At 45.7% G+C, this 24,001-nt stretch overlaps 1 protein-coding gene and 1 non-coding gene across 2 annotated transcripts in view; one reads left to right on the forward strand and one right to left on the reverse strand.

The window, feature by feature from the left end:
- Positions 1 to 24,001, forward strand: part of BCAR3 (BCAR3 adaptor protein, NSP family member) — a 261,311-nt gene that overhangs the window by 90,970 nt on the left and 146,340 nt on the right. The gene's annotated exons all lie outside the window — the stretch shown is intronic.
- Positions 11,227 to 11,307, reverse strand: LOC114811778. The gene has a single exon (XR_003759474.1). It is a non-coding gene; the product is annotated as a small nucleolar RNA SNORD60 (small nucleolar RNA).

The raw sequence follows: 24,001 nt of genomic DNA on the forward strand, positions 1-24,001 counted from the left end.
TCAGTAAGGCTGTGAAAAGTGGGGGAGAATGGTCTGCTTCAGTTCATTGATGGAAATGCTCACAAGCTGCGAAATGGTGGAAGAAAGCAAAAGAGAGAAGGCACCAGAACAAGAATCAGTCAATGTATTTGAGTGCTCATCTTGTGCAGGACACTGTATTAAGTACCTAGATGTGATCTCTGTCCTCAAAACATTTACCATCTAGTGGGGGAAACAGACATTAAAATAAATTTCAGATAAGGGATGCAACTGTGTATAAGGATATGTATATAAGTGTAGTGTGGATGGAGTGAGTACCTAAGTGCTTATGGGTGGGATAGTTGAGGCAGCTGGGAGGGAAATCAGGGTTGGGGGATGAGGACTTATCCAGGAAGGCTTCATGGAGAAGATATGGTTTTAGTTGGGCTTTGAGTATGGTGGTCTGCTGGATATAAAGGGGCACCAGGCAGGAAGGAGGGGAGGATCAAGGGGTGGATGACAGGTGAGACAAGCGAGACAGACAATGAGTAAGTTGGTATTAGAGGAGCAAAGTGTGTGGGCAGGGTTGTAGTGGGAGAGGAGCCAGGATAAGTAAAGGGGAGAGAACCAAAACCTCTGGATGATCCACTAACTGGATAATCTATCTCTAAATAACCCAGAGTTGGCCCTGTTCCACTCTGCCATTTTGTAAATTCCTTCCCCATGCTGTCCTGGGGCCTTACAAACTGCTGAGATGGAAACTAGGCATTCTCCCAACTCCTATCTTTCCAGTATTGTCAGTTTTTTATTTTTAATGGTGTTGGCTAAGCCCTTAATAATAATTATGGTTTTTGTTAAGCGCTTACTATGTGCCAGGCACTGTACTAAGCTCTGGGGTGGATACAAGCAAATCAGGTTGGACATAGTCTCTGTCTCATGTGGGGCTCACAGTCTCAATCTCCATTTTACAGAGGAGGTAAATGAGGCACAGAGAAGTTAAGTGACTTGCCCAAGGTCACAGAGCAGACAAGTGGCAGAGTCGGCATTAGAACTCATGACTTTCTGACTCCTAGGCCAGTGCTCTATCCACAATCCAAGCCCAAGCACTATCCATTACGTCATGCTGCTTTGTACCAGGCACTCCGCTACACTTGATCTATCTCCTCTATTTGGATTTTCACAATAGAAAAAGGCCTTTTTGAAGGAGAAATTCAGTTAGCCCACTCTATACTTGAAGACGTTTTTCAATGCCTGGAAAGACAAGTTAATCCTCATGTAGGCGGATGGTGGGACTTGGGGGAGTTGGCCAGATCCCCCAAGTTTACTTAAGCAAGAGACTTCCCAAATCTGTTTCTTTTTCTTCTTTCTTTGAGTGTTTTCATTCATTCATTCAATCTTATTTATTGAGTGCTTACTGTGTGCAGAGTACTGTACTAAGTGTTTGGAAAATACACTTTGGCAGGGGGCAAGGAGGTCCCTGAAGCTGGTCTAATAGGCAAATGACAAGAGATTTAAAAGATGAAAATACCATAGCGTTTCTCCCCTTTTCCCCTGACACTTTTAGGGATTAATCGATCAATAGGTTTTTTTTTGAGCACTATACTCTGGGCTTGGTAGAGTACAGTAGACTTAACTGATATGATCCCTGGCCTTATAACCTAGCAGAGGAAACAGACACTAAAATAAATTACAGATGGGAGGAAGAAAAAAGTATAAAGATATCATCATACCAAGTCCTCCGGTGGGTGGGGGTGAGTTGCCAAGTGGAAGGCACCCTCGAAGGAGATGTGATAGAGAAGCAGCATTGCCTAGTGGATAGAGCAGGGGCCTGGGAGACAGAAGGGCATGGATTCTCATCCCAGCTCCACCACTTGTCTGTTGTGTGACCTTGGTCTAGTCACTTAACTTCTCTGATCCTCAGTTCCCTCATCTGTAAAATGGGGATTAAGACTGTGAGCCCCATGTGGGACAGGGACTGTGTCCAACCCAATTATCTTGTATCTACCCCAAGGCTTAGAACAGTACCTGGCACATAGTAAACGCTTAACAATTACCACAATTATTATTATTATTTTTACAGGCAGGTGCCGTATTTCAATAGCTTGACCAGTTTTTTTCTGGATGAGGCCCTGATCATTCTTGCGCATGGGTAATGCTGAAGAGCAGCTTCTCTGGGTGAGTCAGTCAGTGTTATTTGAGTGCTTACTCTGTGCGTAACTCTGTACTATGCACTTGGAAGAATAGAATATAATAGAGTTGGTAGACAGTGAGCTTACAGTGTATAGGAGGAGACAGGCAGCGTGGCTCAGTGGAAAGAGCACGGGCTTGGGAGTCAGAGGTCATGGGTTCGAATCCCAGATCTGCCACTTAGCTGTGTGACTGGGGCAAGTCACTTCACTTCTCTGTGCCTCAGTTACCTCATCTGTAAAATGGGGATTAAGACTGTGAGCCCCACGTGGGACAACCTGATTCCCCTGTGTCTACCCCAGCGCTTAGTAAACGCTTTACAAATACCAACATTATTATTATTATTGATATAAATACAGGTAAGTACATAAGTGTTATGATACTGAGGAAGGTGTAACTGTGAGTCCGTCACTGGGCAGGAATTGTCTCTATCTGTGGCCAATTGTACATTCCAAGTGCTTAGTACAGTGCTCTGCACATAGTAAGCATTCAGTAAATACTATTGAATGAATGAATGTAATAAAGGGTGCAAATCCAAGTGGAAAGGTGGTGCAGAAGGAAGTGGGAGAAGAGGAAATGAGGGCTTAGTCAGGGAAGACTTCTTGGAGGGGATGTGCCTTCAACAAGATTTTCAAAGTGGAGAGAGTGATCCTCACATAGGAAGAGGGAGAGTGTTTTAGGCCAGATGCGGGACACAGTGGAGAAGTCATCTGGAACTAGAACCCCAGACTCTCCAAATGAAAATTGGCGGAGCCGGTGCAGTTATGCTCAATTGTTGTGAGTGCCATTAGTGTTTTTATAATCATTATGGTATTTATTAAGTGCTTACTGTGTTCTAAGCACTGGGGTAGATATAAGATAATCAGGTTGGACACAGTCCCTGTCTGAAATGGAGGTCACAGTCTAAGTACAAGGGAGAAGTATTTAATCCCCAATTTACAGATGAGGAAACTGAGGCAGAGCAATTAAGTGACTTGCTTGAGGTCACAAAGCAGACAAGTGGTGGACTGGGATTAGAACCCAGGTCCTCTGACTCCCAGCTCTTTCTGATTTAATTAAGCATTTATGTGGAATCTCTGTATTCTATAAGAGGTTTCTGCTCATCTCTGTGTGTATATGTGTGAGAGAGAGAGAGACAGAGAGAGAGAGATTGCACACAAGCAAGCAAACACAGGACTGACCTCCGTTTCCACAGTTTTTGTTTTTGGAGGGAGGGTCAAACACGAGGCTCCAGTCCCCTATTCTCTCCAGCCTTATCACACATTTGTTTCCTTTTAGTTGTTTGTTTTACCCCAGTTTATAGGTTCTGAGATGCCAAGCAAATTCAGAAGAAGTTTTATGAGTTCCCTGGTTCGAACAGCATCGGCTACCGTTAATTTTCACTTTATCCATGCCAGTAGGATTATCTCTGTAGGGTCTGATTTTTATCATATGTTTTCCATTGCTCATCTCCAGTGATGGGGTCACTCTCCAGCTAAGAGCAGATGGCATTACTGCGCTTGAAAACACCTGACTCTCCAGACTTCCTGGATTCAGAAAACTCACATATGATTGTTTCATTAATATTACTAATATTAATTCAGCACTCACAGTATACAAAGCAGAGGATAGAAATTGCATAAGGAAATCAGGGAGACTTGTTTCCTGGCCCCCAGAGTCTGCCAGTGTAGGTAGAAAAGAACCAACAGTTATTAGTTATAGTAACAGCAGCAACATGGCCCATGGATAAAGCCCGAGCCTGGGAGTCAGAAGGACCAGGTTGTTAATTCCGCCTCTGTCACTAGTCTGCTGTGTGACCTTCCGCAGGTCACTTCACTTCTCGGGGCCTCAGTTGTCTCATCTGTAAAATGGGGATTAAGAGTGGGAGGCCCAAATGGGACATGGACTGTTTCCAACCCGATTTGCTTGCATCCACCCCAGCGCTTAGTATAGTGCCTGGCACAGTAAACGCTTGACAAGTACCACAATTATTATCACTAGTAGTAGTAGTAGTACTAATAATAGCAGCAGCAAAATTTATTGAGCACCCACTTTATGCGGTGCTCTCCATCCCCTTGCCCCCTCCAACCTCTCCTCCCTTCTCGCTTTCTACTGCCCACCCATGCACTCCACTCCTCTGTTGCTCACCTCCTCATGGTCCCCCATTCATGCCTATCCGCCATCGACCCCTGGCCCACGTCCTACCGCTGTCCTGGAATGCCCTCCCTCCTCACCTCTGCCAAACTAACTCTCTTCCCCTCTTCAAAGCCCTACTGAGAGCTCACCTCCTCCAGAAGGCCTTCCCAGACTGAGCCTCTTCCTTTCCCTCTGATCCTCCTTCCCCTCCTCTCAGCACTGTGCTCATTAGTATATATTATTTATTACCTTATTTATTTTGTTAATGAGGTGTATATCTCCATGATTCTATTTATCTTGATGATGTTGTCTTGTTTGTTTTGCTCTGTTTTGCCCTGCTGTCTGTCTCCCCTGTTTAGACTGTGAGCCGGTCATTGGGCAGGGATGGTCTCTATCTCTTGCCAAATTGTATATTACAAGTGCTTAATAAAGTGATCTGCACATAGTAAGCGCTCAATAAATACTATTGAATGAATGAATGAATGTGGTACATTGTACTAGGCTATAGGAAAATACAGAATTAAGACATTCCTGCCCACAAGGAGGCTTAATAATAATAATAAAAATAATTATGGTACTTATTAAGCACTTACTATGTGCCAAGCTGTTTTAAAGAGCTGGGGGTAGGTACAAGGTAGTCAAGTTGGACACAATTCCTGTCCCACATAAGGGCTCAGACTCTTAATCTCCATTTTACAGATTAGGTAACTGAGGCCCAGAGAAGTAAAGTGACTTGCCCAAGGTCACACAGCAGATACATGCCAGGATTAGAACCCATGTTCTTCTGACTCCCAGGTTCATGCTCTATCCACTAAGACGGGGGAGACAAACACAGATATTTACAACATGGTCAAAATAGATCAACCCTGCCCCTCCACAGGAGAAGAGAGTGAAACAATCATTGGTATTTAATGAGTGCTTACTCTGTGCAGAGCACTGTACTGAATGCTTAGTAGAGTGAAGCAGGGAGAGTAGTGAATGAAGCTTGCCCCCTCAACCCCACTGGGGTTGAGCAGTTTGGGGGTGCATGTTTAGGAGCAGTTTAGGAGCTCTGTCCAACTCTGGGATGCCCTTGCTTCTCCATCCTTCTGCCAGAGCGGATGGTGGCTTTGGCAGAAACCAAGCCTATGTAAATATTTAGAAATTGGGGACTTTGCAGTTCCTGGACTGGGAACAGGGCAAGTTTAAGGGTTAGTTTTGGACTTAAAAAATTTATCTTTCTGTTTGTCTTCCCTCTTGGATTGAACATTCCCTGTGGCACGGAATGATTTCCATTTGTTCTTTTGAACATTCCCAAGCATCTAGTATGGTGCAATTCACAAAAGAAGGTATACAACAAATATCAGTAATGATAAGAATACATGCCAACCTTCTTACTGTACTCCGATCTTGTCTATCTCGCTGCCAACCCCTCACCCACATCCTTCCTCTGGCCTGGAATGCCCTCCTCAAATCCGAAAGGCAATTACTCTCCCCCGCAACCTTCAAAGCCTTATTGAAGGCCCATCTCCTCCAAGAGGTCTTTCTGGCCTAAGCCCCCCTTTCCTCTTCTCCCAATCCCTTTGAGTGGCCCTGACTTGCTCCCTTTATTCATCCCCTCTCCCAGCCCCACAGTACTTATGTCCATGTATGTCATTTATATAAATGTCTGCCCCTCTAGTCTATAAACTCAATGAGGGCAGGGAATGTGTCTGTTTATTGCTATACTGTACTCGCCTAAACACTTAGTACAGTGCTCTGCATGCAGTGAGGGCTCAATAAATACCATTGAATTGAATTGAAACATTTTCTGGGCTTTCATGCTTTAGAGATTAAAACTTCCATGAATTTTAGCTCTGCATATTTTTCTGCATTTGGCATATTGCCCCCAAACCAATCCTATTTTTTTGAGAGAATTGAGGGGGAATATTTTTAACACTTTAACAAAAAGCCTCACATTCAGATGGGGATATAAGCATTTATCCATGAGCTTTCTACTGTTTCCTTCCTCCCTTCTTCTCTCAGTGCCAGGAGAGGGAGCAGAATCCAACCCTGGCAGGTATTCAGTGCAGAAAAAAGAGCAAGTAAAGTATGCTGCTTTTTTTTAATCTTTCCATTTTTGTCTTTGTGTCATTTTCCTTTTGTGTTCCTCCTTTTCTCATTCTTTTTCATCTTTTCCCTCCATCTCTATCACCCTGGGCAAATCTCACTCTCTCTCTCTCCCCCTCCCTCCCTCAGTCCCTCAGTTTCTCCTGGTCTTTTTTGGATTTTCTCTTTTTTCTCCCCTTTACTAGTGTATTTATATGTTTCTCTTTCTCTATCCAAGTCTCCAACTGTCTGAAACTCTGACTTGGGTAAACAAAAGAAAAACTTGAACATAGGATGTCGGTTAAAAGGAGGAAAAGGTGTGTAGAGGGGGATGGGAGAGGATGTGATGAGATAGAGCTGACTAAGGGTGACATGCAGACAGACGAGAGACAAGAAAATTCCCAAGAGGTGGGGCAAGAGGTGAGAGAATTCTTCAGTCCCGAAACATCAGTTCTAGGGAGCTAATTTAAACCCAAGGTTTGTTTGGGTTTTATAACTGTAAGATTGCTATAAACAGACAAATATTAGGTGCTCTCTGTGTTAAGTGTGAAGGTAGTGGAGATGAGAGTAGTTGGCTGGAGTGCTGTATTAGTAGTAATTGTATTAAGTGCTTACTGTGTGGAAAGCACTGTTCTAATCACTGGGAGAAAATACACAGGTGGGAATTAAACAGGGTCCCTGTCCCTCATGGGGCTCACATCTTAGATGCAACTCAGTGATGACATAAACTGGACACTCCAGAACTTGGTAGTAATTTATTTATTATGCTTCCCCTGGATGCAGGGCTCTATATTGAGTGCTGGGGAAAATACAGCACAAAAGTGACACATTCCAAAGCTTTTTGCCTTTAATAATAATAATGATGATGATATTTGTTAAGCACTTACTATGTGTCAAGCACTGTTTAAGCACTGGGGTAGATACAAGCTAACACAGGGCTCACAGTCTTAATCCCCATTTTACAGATGAGGGAACTGAGGCCCAGAGAAGTGAAGCGATTTGTCCAAGGTCACACAGCAGACAAGTGGCAGAGCCGGGATTAGAACCTAGGTCCTTCTGACTCCCAAACCCATGGTCTTTTCACAGGCCATGATGCTTGTCTTCTGAATAGAGTAAATGAACTGACTTATACCCTCAAATGGGTTCTCAACCATCTATTTTGACCACTAGTTAAAAATACATTTAGGTTTGTCTTCCCCTTTAGAGTGTAAACCCCTCGAGGATAGAGAGAATGCATACTTCTTTTTCCCACATTTACCAAATGCCTGGTACAGTGCCCCCTACTAAAGTGGGCATTCAATAAATGCTACTGATGCCTACCCAGGGCTTAGAACAGTGTTTGGCACGTAGTAAGCGCTTAAACAAGTATCATTATTATTATATGCAAGAAAAAATGGTCTTTTAGTTTTGTGCAGCATTTTCTTATTTGCTAGTGGCCTAAGAAACGTAATTCTATTTTGGATAGGCAAACTTAATTGCCCAGAATACCTGCATATCCAGACATGCCCTGAACCATTCGTTTGAGATCACTGTCTTTTCCCTATGTTTGATCTATGGATGTAAACAGCAGCTCCTATGCACGCACTTAAAGTCTGTAACTCCTGAGCACTTGGGTACTCACTGCCTCCCCCCTCCCCACCCCGACCCCCCAACAGCAATTATTCATCCGCTTATACTTTGTTGCTTCCCGTGTCTGTAATTTAATTTGTCTGTCTCCCCTGCTAGACTGTAAACTCCTTAAGTGTAGGGATTTTGACTATCAAACTTTACTGCGCTGTGCTTTTCCGAGCACTTAATACAGTGCTCTGCACACAGTATGCACTCTAGACTGCATGCTCATTGTGGGCAGGGAATGTGTCTGTTGATTGTTATACTTTCCCAAGCACTTAATGCAGGCTCTCAATAAATAAGATTGAATGACTGAATAAATACCATTGGTTAATTGATTGTATTCTCCCAGGTGCCCTGCACACAGCCCAATAAATGCATTTGATCAATTTTATTTGCTCACAGTCACATGCCCCAAATGTCATTTGGCTCAGGCCAGGAGAATTCCAACTTATTAATAATTACTATGTGAGTTCATTTCCTGCAACAGTCTCATTTGTCAGCACATAATCTCGCTGCTAGGAATATCCTCTCTCACTTCTTCTTATTCACGAGCCAAAATGCAGAAAAGATCAGATGGGGCTCATGTGAGCTTTGTTCTTCCTGGAAATAGTGTCTGCTGGCAATAGAGAAGTTCCCCTCCTATAACTCATCTGCATCAGAGCAGAGAGTGGTGAAGAGTCCCAATTTTCCCCAGCCTTTGAGCCCACATTGCTTGAGTGACTTGGCCAGTGGAGAGATTTCCTTGAGATTTAATGAGGGGGGAAATGACAGGGGGTCTATGCCTCCAGGAAAGGAGGATTGCTGATCCTGAGAACAATGAGCTGGGACCCTTCCAGCTTGGCTTCATTTGGGAGGAATTTTAGCTCTTAGTTTTTGACCACAGGCTTATTCATCGACAATATCTTTGATCCCTGATGGCGATAGTGGAGTGAAAGGCTGGCGGAGGCTGAGCCCTGACCACCCCGGAGGGAGGCCGCGGTCCTGTCTGAGCAGAGCTTTGGGTCGTGGTTTCAGAGGCAGCAATCAGAGATGTGTTTAGCAGAGCCAAGTGTAAAGAGCACAGGAGTGGGAATCAGTACACCTGGGTTTTCCTCCCAGCTCTGCCACTCGTGTGTTTTCTACCTTGGGCAAGTCTATTGGGCAAGAGAAGCAGCATGGTGGAGTGGTTAGAGCACAGGCCTGGGACTCAGAAGGTCTTGGACTCTAATCCTGGCCCCACCATTTGTCTGTTATGTGATCTTGGACAAGTCATTTCTCTGGGCCTCAGTTACCTCATCTGTATAATGGGGATTGAGACTGTGAGCCCCTCATGGAACAAGGATTGTGTCCAACTTGATTTGCTTGAATCCATCCAAGTGCTTAATACTGTGCCTGGCACCTGGTAAGCACTTAAGTGCCATTATGATGATGATGATGATGATGATGTCATTTAACTTCTCTGTGCTTCTGTTTCCTCATTTGTAAGATGGGGTTTAATTACCTGTTTTCCCTCCTCACTAAGACTGTTAACTCATTATGGGCAGGGAATGGATCTATCAACTCTGTAGTATTGTACTCTCCCAAGAACTAAGTACTATACTCTGCACATAGTAAGCGCTTGATGAATTTGTTTGATTGATTGAGCCCCAAGTGAATCAGGGAATGTGACTGAGCTGATGAACTTGTATCTGCCACATTGTTCCGAACAATGCTTGGCACACAGTGCACACTTAACAAATACCCCAACTGTCTGGGGAATGGAAGGAGACTAGCTCTATCATCTGTAAAATTGAAATGAAAATCCCCAGCCTGGCCTGAGAAATATGAGTAATTTGGGGGTAGGTATCCATTATTCATTTCCATCTCCTCAGCTGTTGGTCACCAGCCTGGCCTCTGTTCTCTCTCCTGGTTCCTGTGAGGTGGGGCAAGGTTGGGGGAGTGCTAAGGTACCTCTACTTCTGCCTTTCTGATGAATCAACACTGCATCTTCCACAGGATTTACTGAATGTCTGTGTTACACAAACATCTGAATGTCTGTGCTACACTGGGAGAATACAGGGAAACGTAAGAGATGATCCTGGCCCACAGGGAGCTCACACAATTCATGAAGGAAAGAATTCGATGGCCCCGGTTCCAGCCCCGGACGTCTCAGCCATTTTTGCGGTTTCCATGATGTGGAGTGACAGAAATTCACGGGCGCTTCAATTTTGTGGTGGGGTCTCCCACGTCTGCTCTCCAACGTGCACTCCCCGAATCTAGCCTGCAATTTTCTGGCCTCATCCCTGCATTCCTAGCCCCACCCACCACTTTGTGTGTAGCAGAGGCTCGGAGGAGTCCTGGAGGAGCCGGGTTAAGAAACTTTTCATGGGTGAGGCCTGGCCAGCACCGGCCGGTTTCGAGGGGAGAAGGGAATGTGGCCGATCCAGGGAGAGGGGGCTGCCCGCTCTCAACAGATTAATCCTGCTCAGCTCGCGGGGCTCTGGGGTTACAGATGTTGTATCTGCAGCGGGCTAGCCCACTTCTCCCCCCTCCATACCTTGCGGCATCAAGGAGGCAGACTAGAGGGGTAAGGCCATTTCTGCCCCAGGCCAGCTGCCCCGAGATGCGGGTGGTGAGGAGACCAGCAGGACTCTGGGCTCTGTCCACCAGGGAAGGGAGGGTTGGGTAAAGCCAACCTTGATGCTGCTAGTATCATTTTTAGACTTGGGAGTTAATTTAAAAAAATCATAATTATACTTATAGTACTTATTAAGCGATTACTATGTGCCAAGCACTGTTCTAAGAGCTGGAGTAGATTCAAGTTAATAAAGTTTGACAGTGCCTGTCCCACATGGGGCTCACAGTCTTAATCCCCATTTTACAGGTGAGGTAACTGAGGCCCAAAAGTAAAGTGACTTGCCCAAGGTCAAGCAGCAGACATGTGACAGAGCCAGGATTGGAACTCAAGTCCTACTGAATCCCAGGCCTGGGCTCTATCCACTAAGCCACACTGTTTCTTCAAACAGGGGTGCCACCTCTACACCCTACTAGTCCATTTGAAGAACCTGAGAGGGATTCATTAATTCATTCAGTAGTATTTATTGAGTGCTTACTATGTGCAGAGCACTGTACTAAGTGCTTGGAATGTACAATTCGACAACAGATAGAGACAATCCCTGCCCAATGATGGGCTCACAGTCTAATCGGGGGAGACAAACAGCAGAGCAAAACAGAATGAAACGGAAACAAGAAAACATAATCACAATAAATAGAATCAAGGGGATGTACACCTCATTAAAATAAATAGGGTAATAAAAAATATATACAAATGGGCCCTCAGTCCAGCACTAGAATCAGGCTATGGATGCAGCTGTCTTACGAGGTGTCAGAAATCGCAGAGGGTCTTCATCCGTTCAGTACGAGGCGGGGGAAGACGAGAGATTTATTCAAAGCCTGTCCTACCTCCGTCTGCTGGGCGGTCGACGGGATCATCCTGGGCTTTGGTGGGGCCATTCCTGGGGTACTAGTGGTATTTGTTAAGCACTTATTATGTGCCAGACACTGTTCTGAGCGCTGGAGTGGATACAAGTAAATCGGGTTGGACACAGTCCCTGTCCCAAATGGGGCTCACAGTCTTAATTCCCATTTTACAGATGAGGGAACCGAGACACAGAGAAGGGAAGTGACTTGCCGAGAGTAGAGGGTACAACCCGCCAGAAAAAAAGCTCGGTGCCACCAACAGGGGAACCGAATCAAGGCTGGGCAGCGTCCCCAAAATGATTCTGCCCAACCCTGCCGTGTGTGTATGTTTAATGGTATTTAAGTACTTACAATGTGCCAGGCACTGTACTAAGCGCTGGGGTAGTTACAAGGTAATCAGGGTGGACTCATTTTACGTCTACAAGGGGCTCACAGTCTTATATTCCATTTTACAAATGAGGGGACTGAGGCATAGAGAAGAGATTTGCCCAAGCTCATATAGCAGACAAGTGACCGAGCCGAGATTAGAACCCTGGTCCTCCGACTCCCAGACCCAAGCTCTTTCCACAAGATCACACTGCTTATTTATTACGTATGAGTAACTCATGACCAACTGGCCCCTTTTGCAGCCACAAAGTTAAATGAGCCTGGAGGAAATGAGCCACCTGATTAAATGAACCATCTCTACCTTTCATGACTGAAAATGGTGTTACTGAAGATGTCATTTCCTCTGAGCCCTTCCCTGCTTACCCACCCCGTGAAGGCAGCTATGGCTTGTTGGGTTTGTGTGTGACTGACAGCAGTGACCAGACATCCCGATTTTCGGAAAGTCACAATATTTCAGAGTTTGTCCTTCCTCCCACTTTAGTTTTTTTATTAATCAATGAATAGTATTGAGCGCTTACTGTCTGCAGAGCACTGTATTAAAAGTTCGGGAGACTACTGTGTGCCCCGCTGCATGGAGAGTGGTGGTGTGGTGGGTGGAGCTGAGAATGCAGAGATGAGGCCAAGAAAGGGCAGTAACTGCTCCTGTAGGCAAGGAATTTATTTACCTGTCCTACTGCATTATATTCTCTCAGGCGTTTAGTACAGTGCTCTGCAAACAGTAAGTGCTCAATTAATACCACTGATTGATCACAGTCCAGTAGAGTTGGTAGACAAGATCCCTTCCCACAGTGGTTTTTCAGTCAATCAGTGGTGTTTATTGAGTGCTTCCTAAGCGCTTGCACTAAGTTGCTAAGTTCAATGCAACAGAATTAGCAGACACATTTCCTGCCCATCACGAGCTTACAGTCTAGAGGGGGATACATTTTTTCAGGATGCATTCCTGTGCTGAAAAACTGAAAGAAAGTAACCGGATAGCTGAGTTTTTGGGCAAGTGTGGGAGCTGTATATCTGTCCGCAAGAGGTTCCCTCCCTGTGGAAAGGAGGAATGGAGAGAACAGGACAGAACAGGGGAGGGCAGTGGAGCTTGCCACCATCCCACAAGCCACACATCTGGGTCTGCTGGCTCCGGGCACACAGCTCTGGGTCCAGTGGACACCCAGTGAGCTGAGAACTCCATTAGGGCAAGGGTTGGAACCAGTCTTGAGGCCCTAGTGGCGACCCAAGCCACTCAGACTTGGGGCCAGTGATGTGGTGATCCAAGCGCAAGGGGAAGGATGCTCTTGAATGCTTCCCTTGTATCTTTTCATCCCTCAGTCCCTTCTCCTCTCCTCATTACCCCTCTCCTCTCACTCTCCCTTTCTTCTCCCCCTTTTTTCCTTCCCCATCTTTTATCCTGTACCCCGTTTCCCTCTATTCCCTTCCTTTGGCTACTCCTTCTTTTCAGGTCCCTCCCTTGTCCTGCTTTTTAGTCAGAATAAAATGGAGGCTTGTGGGGAATTGCCTTTCCCTTAGAGCTTCTTCTGGAGACCCCGCCCACCCATCCATCCTAGCATCCCCTAGAGGCTGAAGTCTCTGGAATTTGTTCATCTCTACTACCCACTGGAATTTTCAATAATAATAATTAATAATAATAATGATGGCATTTGTTAAGTGCTTACTATGTGCAAAGCACTGTTCTAAGCGCTGGGGGGATACAAGGTGATCAGGTGGTTCCATGTGGGGCTCACAGTCTTGATCCCCCTTTTACAGATGAGGTAACTGAGGCCAGGAGAAGTTAAGTGACTTGCCCAAAGTCGCACTGCTAACAAGTGGTGGAGCTGGGATTAGGACCCAAGACCTCTGACTCCCAAGCCCGGGCTCTTTCCACTGAGCCACGCTGCTTTCCCAATTGTGGTATGTGTTAAGCGCTATGTGTCAATTACTGTACTAAGCGCTGGGCTAGATACAAGATGATCAGTTTGGACTCAGTCCTTGTCCCTCTTAGGGGCGTACAGTCTAAGAGAACAGATATAATAGTAATGATAATAATGATGGTATTTGTTAAGCGCTTACTATGTGTCAAGCCCTGTTCTACGTGCTAGGGTAGTTACAAGCTACTCAGATTGGACATAGTCCCTGTCCCACATGGGGCTCATAGTCTTCATCCCCCTTTTGCAGATGACGTAACTGAGACACAGAGTAGTAAAGTGACTTGCCCCAGGTCACCCAGCAGAGAAGTGGTGGAGCTGAGATTAGAACCCAGGTTCTCTGACTTCCCCATGTTCTCCCCATTTTGAAATGAAGAAATTGGGGCACAGAGAAGTGAAGTAATTTGCCCAAGGTCACCCAGCAGGCAAGTGGCAGAGCTAGGATTAGAACCCAGGTCCCCTGACTCTTTCCCATGTTCTTTCCCTTAGGACAAACTGCTTTCAAATCAGGTATTGCAAAGGTGAATGTGTATTCTTTCCTAGAAACATTCAAGTATGATTTTCCCATTCTGTGCCATGAAAACTGTTGTGTAGTCCCCGCTTGAGTGTGTAGCCATGGTTTGAATTTTGGGTACAGTATGGCTAAATTTTTGAGTGAGTTTTGGATTTTGATATTGAGAAAGATAGGCGTTGTCCCTTCCTTCTGCATACCCTTGCCTGGTGGCTTAGGAGTGAAACCATTCCTGAAGACACATGTTTTCTGTCCACACTGGGGATGAAAGGGAATGGAAATGAGTGTACACTGTAACATGGGGGGTTTAGATTAGATTGCGGCATGTGGAAAGTTGTGGAGTCTGTTGCCTGCTAGTTTTTAAGGACAAGTTAGATTCTCACTGCCTAGAATGGCCTCTGAAGCTGGGCTAGACCTCTCCTGCTCTACTTCATTCATTCTTTCAGTGCTTACTGTGTGCAAAGCATTGTACTAAACCCTTGGGAGAGTACAATGTAACAATAAAAACAACAAATTTACAGTCTAGAGGGGGAGCAAGGCTAGATTACTTATTGCCGATGCCTTAATCAAAGGGAGTTTCCTGGTCACATGTCCTTCAGGTGCTAATCTGAAAGCCTGGAAGGCAGTGTGGCCTAATGGAAAGAGCAATGGACCTGGGAGTCAGGAGTCCTGGGTTCTAGTGTCGGCTTTGCCACTTTTTTATGATATTTGTTAAGAGCTTACTATGTGCCAGGCACTCCACTAAGCGCTGGGGTAGATACAACCTAATCAGGTTGGAGACAGTCCGTGTCCCCCATGGGGTTCACAGTCTTAATCCCCATTTAGCGGATGAGGTAACCGAGGTACTGAGAAGTTAAGTGACTTGCCCAAGGCGTACAGCCATCAAGTGGCGGAGCTGGGATTAGGCCCTTCGGACTCCCAGGCCCATGTTCTATCCACTAGGCCACAGTGCTTCAGAAGCAGCATGGCTCAGTGGAAAGAGCACGGGCTTTGGAGTCAGAGGTCATAGGTTCGAATCCCTGCTCTGCCACTTGTCAGCTGTGTGACTGGGCAAGTCACTTAACTTCTCTGTGCCTCAGTTACCTCATCTGTAAAATGGGGATTAAGACTGTGAGCCCCATGTGGGACAACCTGATTCCCCTGTGTCTACCCTAGCGCTTAGAACAGTGCTCTGCACATAGTAAGCGCTTAACAAATACCAACATTATTATTAGGCCACTTGCCTGCTGCGTGACTTGGGGAAAATCTCTTAATTTCACTGTGCCACCGTTTCCTCATCTGGACCTGTTGTCCCTCCCTCTTAGGCTTCGAGCCTCATGTGGGACAGGCACTATGTTAAATTAATTATCCTGTGCTTAGCAAAGGGTTGGCATGTAATAAGCACTTAATAAATACCATTATTATTACTACAAGGGAATAGAGACTTACCCTTTGGGGCAGATCTTTTTGTCCTAGTTTCTGGTTTTGAAGCGTGACTAAGTGTAGGGTCTGAAGCAGGGAGACAAAGAGGAGCTTAGTTCGCATGGTTGTGGCTCACTGCTTCAGACACTACGAGAATGGCAGCTTTTTCTAGTTGCCATTGAAACTGACATGAACTCCCTAAGCATATTTTTATAATTAAAGCATTCATATCTATTATAAGCTATTGTTTGGGATTTTAGGATATTTATTTACATCCCTTCACTCGTTCTTTTCTCCACATTTGTATTCCACCTCTCCTCTCCCTTAACCCTTCCTCCCTCCTGTCCCTCCTACCAAGGCCAAAAGGGCCCCCTGAGGTCACTTATTTGACCGATGCAGGGACAGCACCAAAGCGAAATGTCTGAGGAGGGGAAGACAAAGCAGGCCACAGAAGTGAGGTTTCTGAATGGGTGTCCTTTGTCCCAAATATTTGATTTGAGGGAAAAATAAGCAACATTTTTCACACCAGCACTCAAACCACAGTTTCTAACCACCCTGATTATTTCATTTGCCTCGTTTCAGTCAGCCTGCTTTGTCACAAGATCAGGCCAGAAGAAATGATAGTGCATCTAAACGTGACACTGGTAAAGGGTGTCCACTGTTCTGCTCTGCAGGGAGATGGATGTCCGGGAACTTCCGTTTAAGCAAAGATGGAAATCTGTGTGAAAGTTCTTTTCTTCAAGTAATCCTAGGAAAGTTGAGTAGGAAGAGAAGGGAAGAAAGGTGTTTGGCTTTCCTCCATCTCTTTTGGACCATCCTCTGCTCTTCCTTTTTTCTCTTTTCTCCCTTTCCATTAGGGCTTTTTTCTCCGGGGATCATCTTTTTTTTATGGTATTCATTAAGCTCTTATTATGTGCCGGGCACTGTTCTAAGCCCTGGGGTAGATACAATGTAATCGGGTTGGACAGAGTCCATGTCCCACATGGGGCTCACAGTCTTAATCCCCATTTTACAGATGAGGTAACTGAGGCGCAGAGAAGTTAAGTGACTTGTCCAAGATCACACAGCAGGCAAGTGGCAGAGCCGGGTTTAGAAACCAAGTCCTGACTTCACAAAACTTTTGATTTTTCACTGAGCTCAGTCACTGGATGATGGGGGAGTGGGCCACTGCAGCTCAGATACTGATTGTGGGGAGGGATGAGTGATCAAGTGTTTCTTGAGGACTATGTGCAGAGCACTGTGCTAAGCGCTTGTGAGAGTACACTATAACAACAAACAGACATATTCCTGCCCACAATGAGCCCACAGTCTAGAGGGGGAGACAGACATTAATATATAGAAGTAATTTATAGTATATAATTAGAAAATATGTACATAAGTGCGGTGGGATGAATATCAAATGCCCAAAGGTCACAAATCCACATGCATGGATGATGCAGGAGCTGGAGAAAAGAGAGCTTAATCGGGGAAGGCCTCCTGGAGGAGATGTGACTTTAATAATACTTTGCAGGTGTAGAGAGGGGTGGTGTGGCATGTATGGATGGGGAGGGAGTTCGAGGATAGGGGGAGGACATGGGTAAGGGGTCAGTGGCAAAAGACAGATGAGATCAGGGCACAGTGAGTAAGCTGGTGCTAGAGGAGGGAAGAGTGTGGGTTAGGCTGTAGTAGGAGATCGCTGAGGTGAGGTAGGATGGGGCAAGGTGATTGAGTACTTTCAATCTGATGGTAAAGAACGTCGGTTTGATGTGGAGATGGATGGGCAGCCACTAGAGATTCTTTAGGAGTGGTGAGACATGGACTACATAGTTTTGTAGAAAATCGATCCGGGCAGCTGAGCAAAGTGTGAACTAGAGTGGGGAGAGACAGGAAGCAGAGAGGTCAGCGAGAAGGCAGATGCAGTAGTCAAGGCGGGATAGAATAAGTGCTTGGATCAACATTGTAGCAGTTTGAATGGAGGGTGGAATTTAGCATTGCTGTGAAGGTGGAACAGATGGGATTTTGTGACACATTGGAATAAGAGAGATGAGATTACAATACCAAGGTTATGGACTTCATTCATTCAATAGTGTTTATTGAGTGCTTACTATGTGCAGAGCACTGTACTAAGCGCTTGGAATGTACAATTCGGCAACAGAGAGAGAAAATCCCTGCCCATTGACGGGCTTACAGTCTAATCGGGGGAGAGAGACGGACAAAGAACAAGACAACTGAATCACGATAAATAGAATCAAGGGGATGTACACCTCATTAACAAAATAAATAGGGTAACAAAAATATATACAAATGAACACAGTGCTGAGGGGAAGGGAGGGGGGAGGAGGCTTAGCTGAGGGGAGATGAAGGGGGAGTTGAGACGGAGCAGAGGGAAAAGGGGAAACTCAGTCTGGGAAGGCCTCTTGGAGGAGGTGAGCTCTCAGTAGGGCTTTGAAGAGGGGAAGAGAGTTAGTTTGGCGGAGGTGAGGAGAGAGGGCATTCCAGGACAGCGGGAGGACGTGGGCCAGAGGTTGACCCCAGGATAGGTGTGAGCGGGGCACAGTGAGGAGGTGAGCAGCAGATTTAATAATAATGTTGGTATTTGTTAAGTGCTTACTATGTGCAGAGCACTGTTCTAAGCGCTGGGATAGATACAGAGTAATCAGGTTGTCCCACGTGAGGCTCACAGTTAATCCCCATTTTCCAGATGAGGTAACTGAGGCACAGAGAAGTGAAGTGACTTGCCCACAGTCACCCAACTGACAAGTGGCAGAGCCGGGAGTCAAACCCATGACCTCTGACTTCGAAGCCCGGGCGCTTTCCACTGAGCCCCGCTGCTTCCCCTAATTTGTGAGGTAGATTTGTGAGGTAGGTTGGTGGTCTACAATAATAGGAAATTCAAACATATAAACTGAGCGCTTACTGTGTGCAGAGCACTGTACGAAGTGCTTGGAAGAGTACAATTCAACAATAAACAGTGCCATTCCCTACCCACAATGAGCTTACAGTCTAGAGGAGGACAGGGTTTGGGTGGGAAGATACGGAGTTCAGTTTTGTACATGTTCAGTTTGAGGTGTGGATGGAACATCCAGGTAGAGATGTCCTGAAGGCAGGGGGAAATGTAAGATTGCAGGGAAGGAGAGAGGTCAGGGCTGGAGATGTCGGTTTTGGGGATCATCTGTGTAGAGATGGCAGTAGAAGTCATGGGAGTGAATGAGTTCTTTAAAGGAGTGGGTGTAGATGGAGAATTGAAGACGACCTAGAATTGAGCCTTGAAGGATACCCACCATCAGAGGCTGGGAGGCAGAGGAGGATTCAGCAGAAGAAAATGAGAAGACACAGTCAGGGAGGAGGAGAATCAAGAGAGAACAGTGTCAGTAAAGCCAAGGTTGGATAAAGTTTCAAGGAGAAGGGAGTGGCCTACTTTGTCGAAGGCAGCTGAGAGATCTAGGAGGATTAGGCTAGAGTAGAGGCCAACCATGCATAATGATAATAACTGTGGTATTTGTTAAGCAGTTATCGTTTGTCAAAGCACACTACTAAGCACTGCTGTAGATACAAGTCAATCAGATCAGACCCATTCTCCATCCCACATGGGGTTTACAACCTAAGTATCAGGGAGACCAGGTATTGAATTTCAAATTTATGGATGTGGAAATTGAGGCACAGAAAAGTGAAGTGACTTGCCCAAGGTCACACAGCAGGCAAGTGGCAGAACTGGGATTGGAATCCAGGTCTTTTGAGTCCCAGGCCTGTGCTGTTTCCACTAGGCCACATTGCTTCTCACCAGCCCCCTGCCTATGAATGACATCTGCCCTCCTCGCAGTGGGTGGTGTATCCTGTTGTATAAAATGATTGGGTGCTATAGAGATAAGCGTGCTAAAAATAACCAGCTGGGGAAGTAAAACTTAGCCTGAAACTGAGATGTGTGGGCTCACCTTGTAGGAAATGTTTGCTAAACAGTCAATGAATCAGTTTTGCTCTGAAGTCATGTGGTGGTCAGGGTTTCCATTCATCAGCAATGGAACAGTATGACGTTTAAATTTGGTAATTTAACCAAAGTAATCTCCCAGAATTGATTACTTAAAGGGTAATAATCATACTAATGGTATTTGCTAAGAACTTACTCGGTGTTAGGCACTGTACTAAGTGCTGGGGTGGATACAAGAGAAGCAGCATGGCTCCGTGAAAGAGCCTGGGCTTTGGAGTCAGAGGTCATGGGTTTGACTCCCGGCTCTGCCACTTTGTCAGCTGTGTGACTGTGGGCAAGTCACTTAACTTCTCTGTGCCTCAGTTACCTCATCTGTAAAATGGGGATTAACTGTGAGCCTCACGTGGGACGACCTGATTACCCTGTATCTCCCCCAGCGCTTAGAACAGTGCTCTGCACATAGTAAGCGCTTAACAAATACCAACATTATTATTATTATTACAAGCAAAGAGGGTTGGACAGAATCCCTGTCCCATGTGGGGCTCACATTCTCAATCCCTATTTTAGAGATGAAGTAACTGAGGTCCACTTAATTAATATGCTGAGAGTGATAAGCCATTGTCATGTATTTGGGAGAGGTCCCAGGACAGAGCGGAGTCTGGTGCAATCATTTCAGCCTCGCAAATAGATAAACTGGGACCCAGTTTTTCCTGGACTTGGCCAAGGTCACCAATCTGACACAGGACCCATGTCTCCTGGTTCCAGGCCAGAGCTCTGTCCTCCAGACTCATGGAGTTGATGCCGTAAGTATGGCTATCCTAAATGATCATTTTTGGAGGGCATTTATTGAACACCCTCAAATGTGCAAGGCACTGAAGCAGGTCCCTCAGTGTGGTCTAGGGAAGCAGCTAGAAAAGAGCATGGGCCCCGGAATCAGAGCACCTGGGTGCTGATCCCCGCTCTGCCACTTGCCTGCTGTGTGAGGTTGGGCAAGTCCCTTTGCTTCTCCGGGCCTCAATTCTGTCCCGTCCCTGCCCCATGTGGGGCTCACAATTTCAATCCCTATCTTAGAGATGAAGTACCTGAGGCCCAGAGAAGTGAAGTGACTTGCCCAAGGTCACACAGCAGACAAGTGGTGGAGCCACGATTAGAACCTATGACCTTCTGATTCCCAGTCCTGTGCCCTATCCACTAAACCACGAGCCAAGTGAATAGGTGATGCAGAAAGGAGAGGGAGTAGGGGAATTGAGGGGCTTAGGTGGGAAGGCCTCTTGGAGGAAATAGGATTTTAGTAAAGCTTTGAGGTGGGGAGAATGGTGGTCTGTTGTATATGAACATATATGAATATGGGCAGGGGGCTGGTGGCCTAGCATCTATTGATTGATTTTATTTTCCCCTGTAAATCATGTTTCCCAAATATTAAATCCTGATTATCATGCCTCCAAATTCTGAATCCTATAAGACAACTGCCAGGCATCTAGCGGAACCTCACAGATGGATTTCCTGAATTAATTCATTCAATTATACTTATTGAGCACTTACTGTGTATACTGCACTGTACTAAGCACTTGTGAGAGTACCATATAATAGTGAATGATCAACTTAACATTTGTACAGGATTTTTCAGCAGCCTTTTCTTATCTCCAACACTTGAGGGAGACCCATCTAATAGTAGGCCCCAGGAGGGACCTGATTATTATTGTTAATAAAAATAATAATAATAATGGTATCTGTTAAGCACTTACTATGTTCCAGGCACTGTACTAAGCGCTGGGGTGGGTAGAAGCAAATGGGGTTGGACACAGTACTTGTCCCATGTGGGGCTCACAGTCTTCATCCCCATTTTACAGATGAGATAGGCCCAGAGAAGTGAAGTGATTTGCCCAAGGTCACACACCAGACAAATGACAGAACAGGGATTAGAACCCATGTTCTTCTGACTCCCAAACCCGTGCTCTATCCACTACGCCACGCTGCTTCTCATTATGCCATGCTGCTTCCTTGAATATCTCAGAGTGTAGCCTGACTAAGCTAACAGGGCCAAAGGCCAGAAGGAGTTGGCTTTCTTGCCTGCAGTCTGCCTCTTCAGGCCCTGTGATAATGATGATGGTATTTGTTAAGCACTTACTATGTACCAAGCACTGTTCTAAGCATTGGGATAGCTAAAAACTAATCAGGATGGACACAGTCCCTGTCCCATATGAGGCTCAATAATCCCTATTCCAGATGAGGTAACTGAGACACAGAGAATAATAATACTAATAATAGTGGTATTTATTAAGCACTTACTGTGTGCCAGGCACTGCACTAAGCACTGGGGTGGAAACAATCCCTGTCCCACGTGAGGCTCACAGTCTCAATCCCCATTTTACAGATGAGGTTACTGATACCCAGAGAAATGAAGTGACTTACCCAAGGTCACACAGCCAAAAAGTGATGGAGCCGGAATTAGAATCCAGGTCCTTCTGACTCCCAGGCACGTGCTCTGTCCATTATGACTGAGACCAGGCTGACTTCACAGCAGCTCGGCCTCAACCAGGGAAAAGGAAGAACCATGTGGATCCCCCTCCCCCTCTCCCCCTAACCCCCCCACCTTCCAAGGATTCAGCTGGTCTCAGCAAGAGATTTGTTCATCGTCCATGGAGGTGAAAACCAATGGAATGGCTAAACGTGACTTTGATTGATGTGAGAACATTTTGTTCCCAGGACACACAGAGGCCTGAGCGAAGAAGCTTTGTTGTATCTTATTTTCAGTTCATCTTGCTTTAAATGGGAATTAAAAACAGCCTATTTTATCTTGGACAACTCAAGGTTAACCTTCAAACCTAGAGTGTATAGCTGTCTTGGTGAATGATGATGTCTCCCTGCATTTCCCCCTCCCAAACATCCCCTGCTCTCCCCCAGAAAATCAGTCCTGGTCCTCCTCCTTACTGCTAACTTGTGTCAGGGTCACAAGTTGCAACTGACCATTGTGATTCCCAGTCCTCTTTTATAAATGAAAAGAAGATGGAGAGTTACAAAAAACAGAGGAGGAGGAGCAGAGCACAGAAATTAGTGTCTACCAATTCTGTTATATTGTACTCTTCCAAGCGCTTAGTACAATGCTCTGCACATAGTAAACACTCAATAAATATGATTGATGGCTAGGTAGAAGAGTCTGAAAAAGAATAGGTGGGTAGGCAAGCAAGGAGTATGGAAAGCAAATCTTTGGGCTACCTCAGAGGGCCTGGAGCAGACAAGGAAGAGAAAGGACGGGTGAGCATACAGTTTGAATCAGCACAGGGTGGGGTCTTGGACCATTTGGTCTGTGCTCAGTTCCTTCTGGGCAAGATGCTGGGGTGCCTGAAACTTCCTCCCCACTAAAATCCACCAAACCAAGTCCCTCTCCACTTTCAAAGCCCTCCTGTCAAGCCAACTCCTCCAGCAAGCATTCCCTGATTAATTGCCGTCTTCTGGTCCCGTCAGTCAGTGAATTGTACTTTTTGTTGACAATTGTATTGGTTGAGCGCTTACTGTGTGCAGGGCACTGCACTGTACTAAGCACTTGCGAGAGTACATTATAACAATAAAAAGACACATTCCCTGGCCACAATGAGCTTACAGTCTAGAAGGAAGACAGACATTAATATAAATAAATTACATCTATGTACATAAATGCTGTGGGGTTGCGAGGGGGGAATGAGTAAAGGGAGCAAATCAGGCTGCCACCGAAGGGAGGGGGAGAAGAGGAAAGGAGAAGAGGATTTTAAGGAAAGCCTCTTGGAGGAGATGTGTTCATCTCACCAGCAAGCTCCTCTACACTCTAAACTCGGGGGTGAGAAATATATCTTTTTATTGTTATATTGTACTCTTCCGAGTGCTTAGTACAGTGCTCTGCACACAGTAAGCGGTCAGTAAATCCGATTGAATGAATCAGCAACCTCAGCAAAAGGTGCTGCTCTGTTTATTCGTTATTGAATTCCTTTCTTTCAGTTTTAATCATGAGTAGCTGTAGTCTTATTCTTCTGGGTATTGTATATTATTTTTAGCAATTTGTTAGATTGCCAACTCCCAGAGGGTGGGATCCTTGCCTGTATTTCTATTGTTTTTGCAAGAGTTTAGAGCTGACCTCTGCTCACCATAGGGCTTAAATGCTGCAGGCCCCCCTCCTCCACCCGACCTAGCATTTTGAGATTGCTGTTGCCTGCCAGAGAGGCTTCACAAAGGCAGGTGAGGGACAGGAGGTTAGATGAGGCTGGGGATTACACCCCTCCCAGGGGGAGGGGTCTGCATAAGGCTGGGTGTCTAAAGCAATGGGAGGGTGGGTAAACATTTTCTCAGGGGTTAAAGGTTGTAATGAAATGTGGTTGCCAAGGCCCGAGATAGGACCTCACCAGACTGAAAGTGAGTCAGAATGGAATGAAGTGGAGCAGGTGGGATAAGGTGGGTTGCCCAAGCGGAGTCCAGACTGGGTTAAGTCTCAGGGTTCTGGAGGTGAAAGGAAGATCAGAGGTGAGAGAGGAGAAGCATGAGTCA

The sequence above is a fragment of the Ornithorhynchus anatinus genome, chromosome 4 (assembly GCF_004115215.2).
Source record: "Ornithorhynchus anatinus isolate Pmale09 chromosome 4, mOrnAna1.pri.v4, whole genome shotgun sequence".
NCBI lineage: Eukaryota > Metazoa > Chordata > Mammalia > Monotremata > Ornithorhynchidae > Ornithorhynchus > Ornithorhynchus anatinus.